This window comes from Triticum dicoccoides, chromosome 3A (assembly GCF_002162155.2).
Source record: "Triticum dicoccoides isolate Atlit2015 ecotype Zavitan chromosome 3A, WEW_v2.0, whole genome shotgun sequence".
NCBI classification, from domain to species: Eukaryota; Viridiplantae; Streptophyta; class Magnoliopsida; order Poales; family Poaceae; genus Triticum; species Triticum dicoccoides.
The window spans coordinates 80,720,117-80,734,471 of record NC_041384.1 but is presented as its reverse complement, the minus strand read 5'-3'; the positions used below and the strand labels follow the sequence as shown (position 1 = coordinate 80,734,471).

Here is a 14,355-nt window from a genome sequence, read left to right as displayed (position 1 = left end):
ACACCTGTAGAGCACCTTTATAATCACCCAGTTACGTTGTGACGTTTGGTAGCACATAAAGTGTTCCTCCAGTAAACGGGAGTTGCATAATCTCATAGTCATAGGAACATGTATAAGTCATGAATAAAGCAATAGCAACAAACTAAACGATCAAGTGCTATGCTAACGGAATGGGTCAAGTCAATCACATCATTCTCCTAATGGTGTGATCCCGTTAATCAAATGACAACTCATGTCTATGGTTAGGAAAGATAACCATCTTTTATCAACGAGCTAGTCAAGTAGAGGCATACTAGTGACACTTTGTTTGTCTATGTATTCACACATGTATTATGTTTCCGGTTAATACAATTCTAGCATGAATAATAAACATTTATCATGATATAAGGAAATAATAATAACTTTATTATTGCCTCTAGGGCATATTTCCTTCAACTTGAACATGGTGCTTTATGCTACATATTATGATCCAGTGATGTGTTGCCATCCTATGATGTTTTGAGTAGATATCCTTTATCTTTGGGTTGATTGATGATCTAGATTGGCATGAGTTGTATGTTTTATTTTGGTATTGCCTATTGTGCCCTCCGTGTTGCGCAAGCGTGAGGGATTCCTGTTGTAGGGTGTTGCAATATGTTCATGATTCGCTTATAGTGGGTTGCTTGAGTGACAGAAGCATAAGCCCGAGTCAGGGAATTGTTGCATATGGGATAAAGCGGACTTGATGCTTTAATGCTATGGTTGGGTTTTACCTTAATGATCTTTAGTAGTTGCGGATGCTTGCTAGAGTTCCAACCATAAGTGCATATGATCCAAGATGAGAAAGTATGTTAGCTTATGGCTCTCCCTCATATGAAATTGCAATAGTGATTACCGGTCTTGTTAACAATTGCCTAGGACAATTCCGCACACCAGCCCATCATTATTCCACACTCGCTATTTATAATATTTAGTAATATATTCTAAATTTATGATAACAGCACCTAGTTTAATATTTTAGCTCTCCGATATCATGCAAAGTTATCCACTTCATACCCACAACGTAGTTTTATTTCTCGTTGCTAGTTGGAAACAAACGTTCAGTGTACGTAGAGTCGTATCAGTGGCAGATAGGGCTTGAGAGAATATTGATCTTACCTTTAGCTTCTTGTGGGTTCGACACTCCATACTTATCACTTCCACCATTGGGAATTTCTATGATGATTCCCTACACTGGGGATTGTCACTTGTTCAGTAGGAGGGGTGTAGCAACTCTTTCTTCTTCTCTTGGTTCTTCTTTTTCTTCATCGGCTGATGCAGCCGGAATGTCTTCAGCAGCTTTAGCTTCAGAGTCGGAGACATTCACAGTTGGGGTGGCTTCAGGAAACACTTGACGTGCTACTAAGCTTTGTTTCACTTCCTCTTCTGGAATGCTCGACATGGTGACCTGTGTCCTAGGGCCTTTGCGAAGCCTGCGGAAAGCGGGCGACGCCTGTGGTGACAGAGAGGTTTGTACCATGTAGTTATCATCATCAAGCACCGGAGTGGTGACTTGATGTGTTGGAGTTCTGGGTGTGTCTTCATGAATGGGGGTGTCTTGTTGAGGGCGATCAGCCCACGAATCATCCTGAGTGATTGGTGTCAGGAGACGACCAATACTGATGAGTTCGATGTTCGTAAGAACAGGCGATGATACCACTTGATGCTCGAGTTGAGGAAGGACTTCATCATCTTCAACATTGTCTTCACGATCAATGTCTTCAGCTGTGGTGGGGTCAACAGCTGGAACTTCTTCATTTTCAGGAGCCTCTGTGAAAGCAGGCTCGTGAATCACTAGGCGACGCTCTTGGTTGGTGGAGGCTGGTCGAGCAACAGAGATGGGCTCAACCACAAGGGGCTTAGAGGCCGCAGCACGCTCTTTCTTTGAAGACTTTGTGTTCAGCTTCTTCTTGGATGGCGCTTCATCAGAGGTGTTCTTGTGCTTGCGCTTCCTAGCATCAACTTCAGCTGCCCTGGTCTTCTTTGGTTCTGAAGCTGCTGAGGGGACCTTAGCCTTCGAGCCTGTCATGCTGGTAGGGAAGATAATATGAGTTTCTTCCTGCCTTGGTGCTTCAGTTCGGAGTGCAGCAGACTTCTTTGTTGGCTTGGTAGCCATTCTTGGGTTGATGTCAGGACAGCCAAGAGCCTTGTGCTTCTCAGCCTCATTGTGTGCTTGAACAATTTTTGCACAAAGTACTTCATGTGCTCTCTTGAACCATTAGCTTCTTCATGCTTCTTGTGAAACTGCTCCTTGAGCTCATGCAACATCTTCTTGAAGGTCTGCACATCTTCCACGCTGAGCTTGGCCATGTTCTTCTTGAAGTGAGCCTTCCCATAGTCAATTTTGTTCTTCAGCTCAACAATCTTCTAAGCTACGGCCAGCTCATTTGCAATAGCTCAGTGGAAGGTGACGCTGATGTCCACAGGAAGCTGAAGATCATCGATGTTTATGCTCTGGTCGTCGAACCACTCATCAATGAAGTTGTTCAGAATATCCACATCGAAGAGGGGAAGATCGTTGAAGATCTCGGCCTCTTGTTTGCTCTTCATGAGTTGTTCAAGGGCGTCATCACCAAGATCTTCGTCACTTGACAGATCAATGGTGTCCTCTTCATTCCTGAGAACGGCAGCTGGAGTCAGTTCATGCCCGAAAATCTTCTTGGGCTTCTTGGTTTTCTTTGTCTTCTCGGCCTTCTTGGAGACACGAGATAAGTCTTCGGAGTGCACACTGGCTTCAGGAGGTGGAGTGGCCAATGGCTTCACACGGGAAGCTTTTGGTGAGGCATGGGGCTTTCAAGCCTTTGATTTCTTCTTCTTCTGCGGCTTTGGTGGTGCTCGCGCATCTTCCGAGTCTACATCATCAGTAGAGTGCTCCACCGCAGCCCCTGTACAGCTATGTGAGTGAGAAGGCCATCGAGGTTGTAGAAGGGGCCGATGACATTTGGATTGGCATCACGTGTGCCATCAGCCCTTGGAGTAGATGGACTAGGGTTGAAGTCAAGTCCCAGATCCTTCTTGTTCTTGACAGCAGATTCCTTGGCAAATTGATAATTGCGCTTGAAGAGATTGTCGTCACGACACCATAACAGTGATGATGGGTCGGCATCCTCTGGTTGTGGTCCTCGGAACATGCAAGGGTAGAAGCCTTGAGCAATGGAATATCTCCCTAGGGGCCCTTGATGGCGTTCTTTTCAACATATTCAGCAGTCACAAATCTGTACATGAACCATTGCTCTGCCCAATATCTTTGAATCCATTGGATTCGAGTCTTGCACTCGCCATAGCTCTTATCAGGATCTGACTTGTATAGCTCAAACAGACCTGGAGGCAAATCCTTGGCTGTATCTCCACGGCGCTGCCTGCCGCCCTTTCTAGCTGATTTCTGTGTTGCCATTGTATTCGGATTAAAAGGCTTCAAGACAGTGAATGGCTTCCTCTTGCTGGTCAGACAAGAACTGGCTTCAGGTGAGTGAATATGAAGCTGTAAGAACTCTGCAAATGAATGCAGACTATGAGAACCAAGGGATTCTCCCACGGACATGTACATGTGACAGCATTAGAGATGCGAGGGAAGGGGAAGGTCATATGCATTCTCAGAAGATTTTGAAGATAAATCAGCTTTGAAGACATTGAGCTCATAGCGTGAAGACATTCACTTATTTGAAGAGAGTCGGTTCCAGAGTTGTACAAATCCATGAATAAGTACAAGTGAGGAATCTAACTAGTTATGAAGCATAAGTGAATATACTTGGCATGATATGAGATGCAGGTAAGGATGGATCCATATTTGGAAGTGAAGAAACCACTTTGGGTTGAAGTGGATGGATCTGACGGATCTAGAAGGCAGTAAAAAGTAAGATTTAATTACCGCTTGACGAACTTCTAGACGAGGTGGAGAGAGAGGCCGAGCAGTTCAATCTTTCGTGCCCTAACTTGAATCATTATCGGCATTGACTTCAGGCTGAGCATTGTCTTCAGGTTGATTTGGTGCAGAGATGATGAGTTCTTCTTCAGCCTGAGCCTCTGAAAGTATGATTTCTCCAGTACCCATAAGCTTAATGGATTCACTTGGTGAGACTTCATCTAGCACATTTGGCAGGTGCTCTCTTTGCGAGCCGTTAGTTTCATCGAACCGCACATCCATAGTTTCAACCACTTTATAGTGAAAGAGGTTGAAGACTCTGTAGGAGTGTGAATCATTTCCGTAACCAAGCATAAAACCTTGATGTGCTTTCGGTGCGAATTTGGAAGTGTGATGTGGATCCTTGATCCGGCACCTAGCATCAAATACTCTGAAGTAACTGACATTTGGCTTCTTACCGGTTAGTAGCTCATATGATGTCTTCTTTAGAAGCTTGTGAAGATAAACACGGTTGATTACGTGGCATGCAGTATCAATGGCTTCAGGCCAGAATTTTCTTGGAGTCTTGTAATCATCAAGCATCGTCCGAGCCATCTCAATGAGGGTTCTGTTCTTGCGCTCCATGATGCCATTCTGCTGAGGTGTGTATGGAACTGAGAACTAATGAGTGATGCCCAATGTATCAAGATAATTGTCGAGGCTGGTGTTCTTCAACTCTATGTCGTTGACACTTCTGATGTGCTTGATCTTGATGACATAGTTCGTCATGGCACGATTGGCGAATCGTCTGAAGACATCCTCCACTTCATTCTTGTAGAGGATTATATGCACCCATGTATATCTCGAGTAATCATCAACAATGACGAAACCATAGAGGCAAGCAGTGGTAGTAAGAGTAGACTAGTGAGTAGGGCCGAATAAGTCCATGTGAACCAGCTCCAAGGGACGTGATGTAGTCATGATTGTCTTCGCGGGATGCTTGGCCCTAGTCATCTTTCCAGCTTCACAGGCACCACACAGATGATCTTTCTTGAACTTGATGCCCTCGATGCCTATGACATGCTTCTTCTTCGCGAGAGTGTACAAGTTCCTCATGCTAGCATGCCCTAGCCTCCGATGCCAGAGCCAGCACTCTGAAGCTTTTGCTAGAAGACATACGGCCAACTGTGGTCCTGTTGAGAAATCTACCATGTATAGATCATCTTTTCGGTACACTTCAAAGACTAGAGATTTGTCAGATTCCATAAGCACAAGGCAACGATATTTCCCAAATATCATTACCATATTCAGATCACAAAGCATTGAGATAGACATTAAGTTGAAACCAAGGGATTCAACAAGCATCACTTTATCCATGTGTTGATCCTTTGAGATTGCAACTCTACCTAGACTCAATACCTTGCTTTTACCAGTGTCAGCAAATGTGATGTGACTCTTGTCAGATGGACGTAAGGTTGAGTCCATGAGAAGACTTCGATCGCCAGTCATGTGGTTAGTGCATCCACTGTCCATAATCCACTCAGAAGCCTTTGGTATCGTACCCTACAGTGCAGTTATGGGGATAGGCTTCACCAAGGGAAATGTGAAGCATAAACATTTGACAAACAAGCATATATCAAAGTTCAGATCCTGGTTGGGGCAGATGGGATGATTGTCAAGGAATCCAAGAATAAAATACATAGTAAGACCATTTGGGCATTTTATCTTGCGCCCCACAAGATGTTTTAGATCCCCAGCATTAGCATCAGAGGCCTTTGATTTTTGGCTGGAGACATTTCCCTGCAAAAGAGAGTTAATTCTTCTTAACCACCCACAGCTTCAGGGGTGGCTTAGAAGCAATGAGTCTAAGTGCAGCTTCTGAGAACTTTGGCTTTGCAGCCGTAGCAAATAGCCTTGCAGGAGGAGAATAATACTCATAAGAATACGCAGAAAAGTTCTTGGTCTTATGAACATAGCGGTTTGACGAAACACGCTTATATTCATAAGTCTGAGTATGGTTTCCCTGCAAAACATTGGCGTTAGGGTGACTCTGGTGAGTCCTCTGTCTGTATGAAGCCTTTGGACCATATGAAGCCTTTGGTCTGGGGTTTGTCTTCTTCCTAGGTGGTGTCATGATGACATTCACCTAAAGATTTTCAAGACAACTCTTGGGCACCCAGATCTTCTTCAAAGGGGGTCCATTCCTGCAGTTAGTACCAATATACCTAGCAAACACTTCACCATTCTGATTCTTAAACAGTATATAGTTTGCATCAAAGGATTCATCAATGATAATAGGGTTAGCACAAGTGAAGCCACATAAGGTAGATGGATCCACTGAAGGTCCCTTTGCAGCAACTCATGTGGTTTTGAGGTACTACTCAGGCTTCTAGTAGGAACCATCAACATTCATTTTCCTCTCGAACCCAACACTCTCTTTCTTAGGGTTTCGGTTTAGAATCTGTTTCTTGAGTACATCGCACAGTGTCTGATGCCCTTTGAGGCTTTTGTACATCCATGTTTCAAGCAATGTCTTCAAGCTGGCATTCTCATCAAAAATAGTAGTGGTATCCTCAGAAGAGGGGTTAGTCTCCACATCAGCAGTTGAAGACATAGCAATAGTAGTAGCAGTAGAACATGCAGCAACAGAAGCAGCATTATCACGCTCAAGACATTTTTAACATGGTGGCTCAAAGTCTTCCTGAGCGGAACTGATCTATTGAGCGCGGAGTGACTCGTTCTCCTTTTGAAGATCTTCATGAGACGATCTCAAGTTCTCAAGCTCTTCCTCCCTTTGAAGATAATCATAGGAGAGATTTTCATGAGTAGTTGAGAGCGTTTCATGACGACTTTCAAGTTCCTCATACTTAACATGAAGAGTTTTAATGTCTTCAATTAAGGACTGAGTTCGAGTCATTTCCGTGTCCAACAGGTCATCGCTTTTGTCTAGCAACTTCTGAATATGTTCCATAGCATTTTGTTGTTCTGTTGCAATTTTAGCACGTGTTTTGTAGCTAGGTTTAGATTCACATTCAGAGTCATCTTCACTTGAAGTTTGAAAGTAAGCATCGCGTGAGTTTACCTTGGCACCACGTGCCATGAAGCAGTAGGTAGGAGCAGAGTCATCCTCATCATTAGCATCAGTGTTGGTGACGAAGGCATTGTCTTCAGTGTCGAATATGGACTTGGCAACATACGCTGAAGCTAGAGCCAGGCTTGCCACGCCTGAATCAGATTCCTCTTCAGACTCCACCTCTGCCTCCTCAGATGCAGACTCCTCCTCTGAATCCATCTCCTTGCCGACAAACGCACGAGCTTTGCTGGATGAGCTCTTCCTGTGTGATGAAGACCTCGACGAAGACTTTGAGGATTTCTTCTTCTTCTTGTCATCAGAATCATATTCCTTGCTCTTCTTCTTCTTCTTGGCCTCAGTATCCCACTGAGGACACTCAGAGATGTAGTGACCAGGTTTCTTGCACTTGTGGCATGTTCTCTTCTTGTAGTCACATGAGGAAGCTTCATCGTTTCTTGAGTTGTATCTTGAGGACTTTATGAAGTCTTTCTTCTTGGTGAACATCTGGAACTTCTTCACAAGCATAGCAAGCTCCTTACCAATGTCTTCAGGGTCCTCAGAACTGCAGTCAGATTCTTCTTTAGATGAGGGAACAAGTTTTGCCTTCAAAGCGCAAGTTCGGCCATAGTTGGGACCACAAATGTCTCTTTTCTCAGCTTGCTGGAACTCATGTGTGTTGAGCATCTCAAGTATGTCAGATGGATCGAGAGTCTTGAAGTCAGGGCGTTCTTGAATCATCAGGGCCAAGGTGTTGAATGACCTATCAAGTGATCTCAGTAGTGTCTTGACGATTTCGTGCTTGGTGATCTTAGTGGTGCCGAGTGCGTGAAGCTCATTTGTGATATCAGTGAGGCGATCAAATGTGAGTTGGACATTCTCATTGTCATTTCTCTTGAAGCGGTTGAAAAGGTTGCGAAGAACACTGATCCTTGAGTCTCTTTGGGTTGAGACGCCTTCGTTGACTGTCGTGGATTTGTCACGGCAGATGTCCTTAGTGTCAGGACTTAGTCGCGTGGCCAACGCATCTATGTGGTAGCTTGAGAGGGGTTGAGTGGGACGAGAGACGCGAGGTTTTTACCCAGGTTCGGCCCCTCATGGTGGAGGTAAAAGCCTACATCCTGCTTCATTGATATTGATGATGATGAACATTACAAGGGTGCTCTATCTCGAGAGCTGTTGACTTGTCTGTCTAAACCTAACTTGTGAAACTTATCCCTCTTGGGGTGCCCTGCCCCTCCTTATATAAGTTAGAGGGGCGGGTTACATGACTAGGCCTAGTAGGATTAGGATTACTCTATTACAAGTGGAGTCCTAGTCATGCTTCCTTTGTAGGAGAATATTCCTTTCATCTTAAGTCGGCCCACCGTCACATAAGTCGGCCTTCCCATTGAGCCGCCTTATGGGCCGTTGAGTCTTGTCATCCATCTGACCTGCCAGCCGGGTTACCAATGAGTCGCCAGGATCGGCCGGGTCATTAGTGAGTGGAGAGATCCGGGCGGGTCACTTAGTGAGTCACCAAGTCAGGGCGGGTCACTAGTGAATCGCCAAGCCCGGTCGGGTCATACATCCGGTTGGGTCATACCGCGGGGTATATCCCTGACATTGACCTCGGAGAGCCAGTCCCAGACTAGCTTCGCAGTTTCTAGAGCACTCACACCACCATACCATCCTTTGGTCAGATGACCACAGATGATGTTCTTGGCAGTCGAGTCCAGTTGAATGAACCTCTTGACATCGGCAGTAGTGACACCTTCACCGACCTTGGGAACGTCATTCTTGACGACATACCAGAGGTCAATGTCAATGGCTTCAAGATGCATGTGCATCTTATTCTTCCAGTGGGGGTAATCAGTGTCATCGAAGACAGAGCACGCAATGGAGACTTTGATAATCCCTGCAGTCGACATAGCTAAAACTCCAAGTGGTTAAACCGAATCACACAGAACAAGGGAGCACCTCGCTCTGATACCAATTGAAAGTGCTAGTTGTCGACTAGAGGGGGTGAATAGGCGATTTTTATGAAGTCTTCAAAACACAGGGGCTTTGAAGACAAACGATAGAAATGAACCTATTGATATGCAGCAGAAGGTAGACTACACTAGACAAGCCATAGTCAAGTAAGCAATGAAGTGAAAACATGAAGACTATCAGCAGCTAGGTAGTATGGATTAGGATGGAAGATAGTATGAAGCCAAACAGTAAAGAGTCAATCAGATCATACAGGCATGCAATGACTTCACGAAGACAAACTGTAAAGTAAAGGGAAATGAAGGATAGAACCAGTAGCTTGCTGAAGACAAGGATTTGGTAGACCAGATCCAGTTGTTATGACAACTGTACGTCTGGTTAGGGAGGCTAAGATTCAACTCAGAGGACCACGTCTTCACCTTATTCCCCTTGAGCTAAGGACACACAGTCCTCGCCCGATCACTCTGGTAAGTCTTTAAGGTAGACTTCCAAACCTTCACAAACTTCGTTCACCAGCGGTCCACAATGACTCTTGGACGCTCAGAATGCGACGCCTAACCGGCTGGAGGATTCACAGTCCTCAGGTGTAACAAGTCTTCAGGTCACGCAGACAGAAAGACTTCAGTGATGCCTAACACTCTTTGGCTCTGGGTGTTTTGGGCTTTGTCCTCGCAAGGATCTCTCTCTTTCAAAAGATTCGGGGGTGGGTTGCTCTCAAACGACAAAAGTCGTGCACTAACTCTGAGCAGCCACCAATTTATGGTGTAGGGGGTGTGTCTATTTATAGCCAGGAGGCAACCCGACCTGATTTATCCAAAATGACTCTGGGTCAGTAAGGAAATGATACATGTCCAACGGTCAGATTTCAAACACACGCAGCAGCTTGACTTGGGCTACAAGTTAAGCTGACTTATCCCAGCTTTGGATAAGATTTTCTCTCATTGTCTTCGCTCGAAGACATAGGATTTTGTTGAGCATCACATCAGTCACTCTGACTTTGTTCACTTGAACCCCACTTAACAGTGCGGTGGTTCCTATGACTCAACAAACAAGAAAAGGAAACTATAAAACAACTATGTCTTCACACTCCATAGTCTTCATGCAATGTCTTCTCATGTCATAATCTTCAATGTGAATATCTTCACAGACCACCATTATCTTCAATGTCTTCACACATTTTTAGGGGTCATCTCTGATAGGTAAACCGAATCAGTATGGGACTACTACATGTGTTATCCCGCAATTCTCACAAACACATTAGTCCCTCAACCAAGTTTATCGGCAATACTCCAAAACCAACTAGGGGTGGCACTAGATGCACCTACAGTAATATATTTTTAGTGCTATATATATATATATATATATACCAAAACTAGATTGTTTTTCTACTTTGTATCCGTTGCAAACGCACGGGCACATTGCTAGTTTCCTTAAAAAAAAGCCAGAACTCCTTCTACTACTCTCTTGTAGACTGCAGTAGAAGGAAGATGCGTCCTCTTGCTAGGGTTTGGTTCCTCTTGCCATCGTCGATGGTGTTGAGATTTCTTCCCTGCAAGTCACCGGCTGCCCTTGCTGGAATTTCCTTGGGTCGATTAAGGGGCAGACCAGTCCTGCTAATATCGTAAAAAGAGTGTGTTCTAGGTTTTGGGTGAGTCTCAATGCAGAAGATCGAAAGGAGAAGGGGTTTATTTATCACTTAACAAAATAGAAAAATCAAATACCTAAAGCAATTATTTAATTAATACAATATGATGATGCAATGTTTATGAGATGCACATGATGCACAAACAATATAATAGGCTAATATATCTATCGTATTACTCCTGACTTGTTACAATCGTGGCCACTAGCGTGTCACTATAGCAGATTGCCAACCAGGCTAGATAATTCGTCGATGCTGCACATCCAAGTCCTATGCCTCAAGTCGTCGTTTATAGATCTCACTCCGGAGTTCAGAGCAATGCCACCGAGCACGAGATCAGGCCCGATCCATGCAGCCGCAACGAAGGCGCAACATCGCTAGATTTGGGCCACAAGCCATGCCATCCCCGACACAGCCCGCCGTCGGCAGCTATCGTCGCGTAACTGGCTGAGATGGAGCAAATCAATCGGCTTAGCCCCTCTGGTGCAGCCTCCTGCCACCACGCCACTGCCCGCGCCACTCCTGTCTGGAGTTAGTCGATTTTCTTATTGGACTTGAAGTTCTCCTGTTTTTAGGCGGTTTCTGTTTTTGTTCTTTACGGGTATTTTCTTGATGTTGGGTGAGTGTAAATGTATACACGTAAGTACTACACAATATGTGTGCAAATTATACTAGATTTTGAAAATTGCACTATTATATGTTTACTCCTTGCATATTACAAAAGGTGCAATTTAAGTGCAAAGTTGTGTGTGAGTTTTTTTTTAAAATCTTAAAGGTTAATACCGATGCCACTACTTCATTCTTTCTGAGAAAACTTTTGACATAAACGGGGGTAAACCAGCTTTTACCCACTGCATCGCCAGCTAGGAAAAACTTGGAGAGCTATACCGCAGTGAGGAGGGAGTTCAGGTTCTGAAATCCGGCCCACTATCCTTCCCGACTCTAATGATTTCCGAAGCAATCTGCTTCGCGCTCTGGAGGAGATGGGTGACCAACAACATTGGCGAAGAACTGGATAGTCCGGTACCCAAGGAGCACAGTGAGCTGTTCAACCAGTGGGATGTCATTTCAGGTTCCGTGGCGCAAAACAAACCTTGGCGCAGGATTAAGGTAACTGATCTGATGATGAAGCCCGCAGTTGTGAAGAGAACTGTCCATATCAAACCTGAAAAAGTGAAGTGGGCGTCTTCAGCAAGTTCTTCGAAAAGAAGAAGTGGTGCCGAGGTTAGCGTTGCCAGATATATGACGGAATGAATCTTCACTCATTATGCTTAATTATACCTCTTTGCTATAACTGAGTACAATATGACTTGAGACTTTTTATTAGCCTCCTTATAGTCAAGTATAATAATACTATGACTTGAGACTTTTGATGGCCTCCCCTTTTTGTTACCTTTCAATGATCTTAGCATATGAAGCAAACAACAAATTAGTATGTGCATCAATTTACAGCAAATAAAGGAATTTTCCTCCAAGAAGAACGATACTCATGACTATTAAATATACCTCCTGGTTCCATTATCACTAATACCAAACATCCAGCAAGCACAACTCTAATACCAAACATTCAGCGAGCACAACTCTTACAACTTGGTAAGATGAGAGGAAGAGGCTGCTAGCTGGCAACTGGGCCATGTCCTCCCACATCACACAGACAGGGGCAACAATCACCACTATCAACCACTGTAATTCAGCGAACCATAACACTCGGTCCATGAGAGGCCCCTCATTGGGTGATATTTGGCACCGCTCGGTATTGTGAGGATGGCAGTCCATGTAACCTTCACTTGTAGCTCATAGGAACCGTGAGTGCACATGCACTTCATCAGGGTGTTGTAGAGTAACATGAGTGCCTTCATCCTCATCATTATCAAAAATACAAACATGGACCAAAAACTTTTCATCATCGTCCCATGTAGGTATAGGGATAACTACCAAATTACGACTCAAGAGAATGGAGCCATCATCTCCGACTAATATCCCGCTGCAATTCATTGCTCTACCATTATATAGAATAATATGGGTCTCGGCATTTCTAGTCCCAGCAGATACTTTGCCAACGAAAGGGGCATAGGGTGGACCGTTCAGAATGTTGATTTGGAGGTTAGCCGCCACTGGATGTTTAACAGGTGCAAATACTAATTCCACTGTACTGAGCCAACTAGGTAGCATCATAGTTATGGGTCCAGTGTCAAAGGTGCGGGACTCGATTACGCCTTTGCTAAAGTCTTCATCGTCAGGATCACCCTTCACCTTCAGGTTGAACTCAAAATGTATATTATCAAATGCTACTAATCCTCGACGTGGACCTGTCAATGCTAACATATCCTCCTGCAAGTAATTTATAGAAAAGGTCACAACAGGCCTACGTAGTTGAACAAACTATGTAGCTAGCTGGACATGAAAATCAAAGCACACTTGACAAGTCAGACAGATTCAAACAGTTTGAAGATATGCTGTATAAATAGCTTGGCGAGCATCGATAACTTATGTAATTCTGTTGCCGCACTGCTTTAGTGCCTATAAATTGCTACCAGCAGCCAGATATTTGTGGCTTGCATATCTTATATTATGGGACTGAGGGAGTAGTATACAGATGGACAAACTATGTACTCCTACATAGTTTCTTTTATTTCCAGTATAGAAGCCATATTTTACAGCATGACGCCATGACAAAATTTAAACAAGCGTAGGTTTGGCAATAACACCCATTATTACAGCACTTACATCGACAGATCAATCCACAACTATTTATTTCTACAAGAAATTGAAGTGTACCAATGTGAAATCAATCATGGTATTTGCAACTAGAAACCAAAAGAACTACTATGAAGCTTAATTAGGCTTAAGTAAGCAGCTGTCAATCTAAATAGTTTGGCAGGAGACAAAGGGGCGAACTACCTTGGAGCTGATGATCTGGGGATCGTCTCGCTCGCGTCTGAACAAATAGACGCATCTGTAGTCGATGCTATCTCTCGCAACAACGGTACCGAACACACTAACCGGGTAACCCAGATCGGATTCGATTATCTTACGGAAACGACATTGTACGACGTCTCCGCCCGGAACTCTCACAGCTGCGGCGTTACATCCTCAAGCAGCGGCCCGAGGCCAACCTTGGCTGCAAGCAAAGCAAAATCAGGGACAGGAGATATACACCCCAGATCAGGAAAACCATTTCAGGAGAAATTTAAACTAAAATGGTTGTAAATTGGTAAGTAGTGGAGATACTGACACTCTCTGTCGAGGTCGAAGCCGGCGAGGTTGACGCCGCAGAAGCGGGTGAGGACGCGGGCTCTCTTCTTGGGGTCGTACTCGGTGATGCGGTCGCGGCACGCCGTGTGGAGGGCTACGATCTCCGACGGCAACTTCAGATCGATCTCCTCGTCGTCGTCGCTGTAACAGATTGTCATGGGGAACCTGGCAGCTTCGATCTCATCGGCGCGGGGAATCCGGCGGTGGTGCCTGACGTCGCCGTCGCCATCGCCGCGCCGCATCGATCGACCGATCCAACCCTTTTTTTCTAGAAGAAGAAGAGGATGGCCAGCGCTACAAGAGCCTGCACTGAGCCACTGACGCACCGCGAGCCCAATACCAGCTTAGTGGGCCTTAAAACCTACTCTCTCCATACGAAAATACTTGTCTGGAAATTGGATAAAAAATGGACGGATACATATACATACATCTATTTCTTTGACAAGTATACCTAGACGAGAAAGTATTTATTCCAGTCACGCCAGAATGCCTTACTACTCTCCTGTATAGACTGTAGTAGAAGGAAGATGCACTAGCGTTTGGTTCCTCTCGCCACCA

General features: G+C 44.6%; 1 pseudogene; it reads right to left on the bottom strand.

Moving 5' to 3' along the window:
* Window positions 1–11,899: 11,899 nt before the first annotated feature.
* On the bottom strand, window positions 11,900–14,101 carry LOC119267279 (annotated as a pseudogene).
* Window positions 14,102–14,355: the final 254 nt, after the last annotated feature.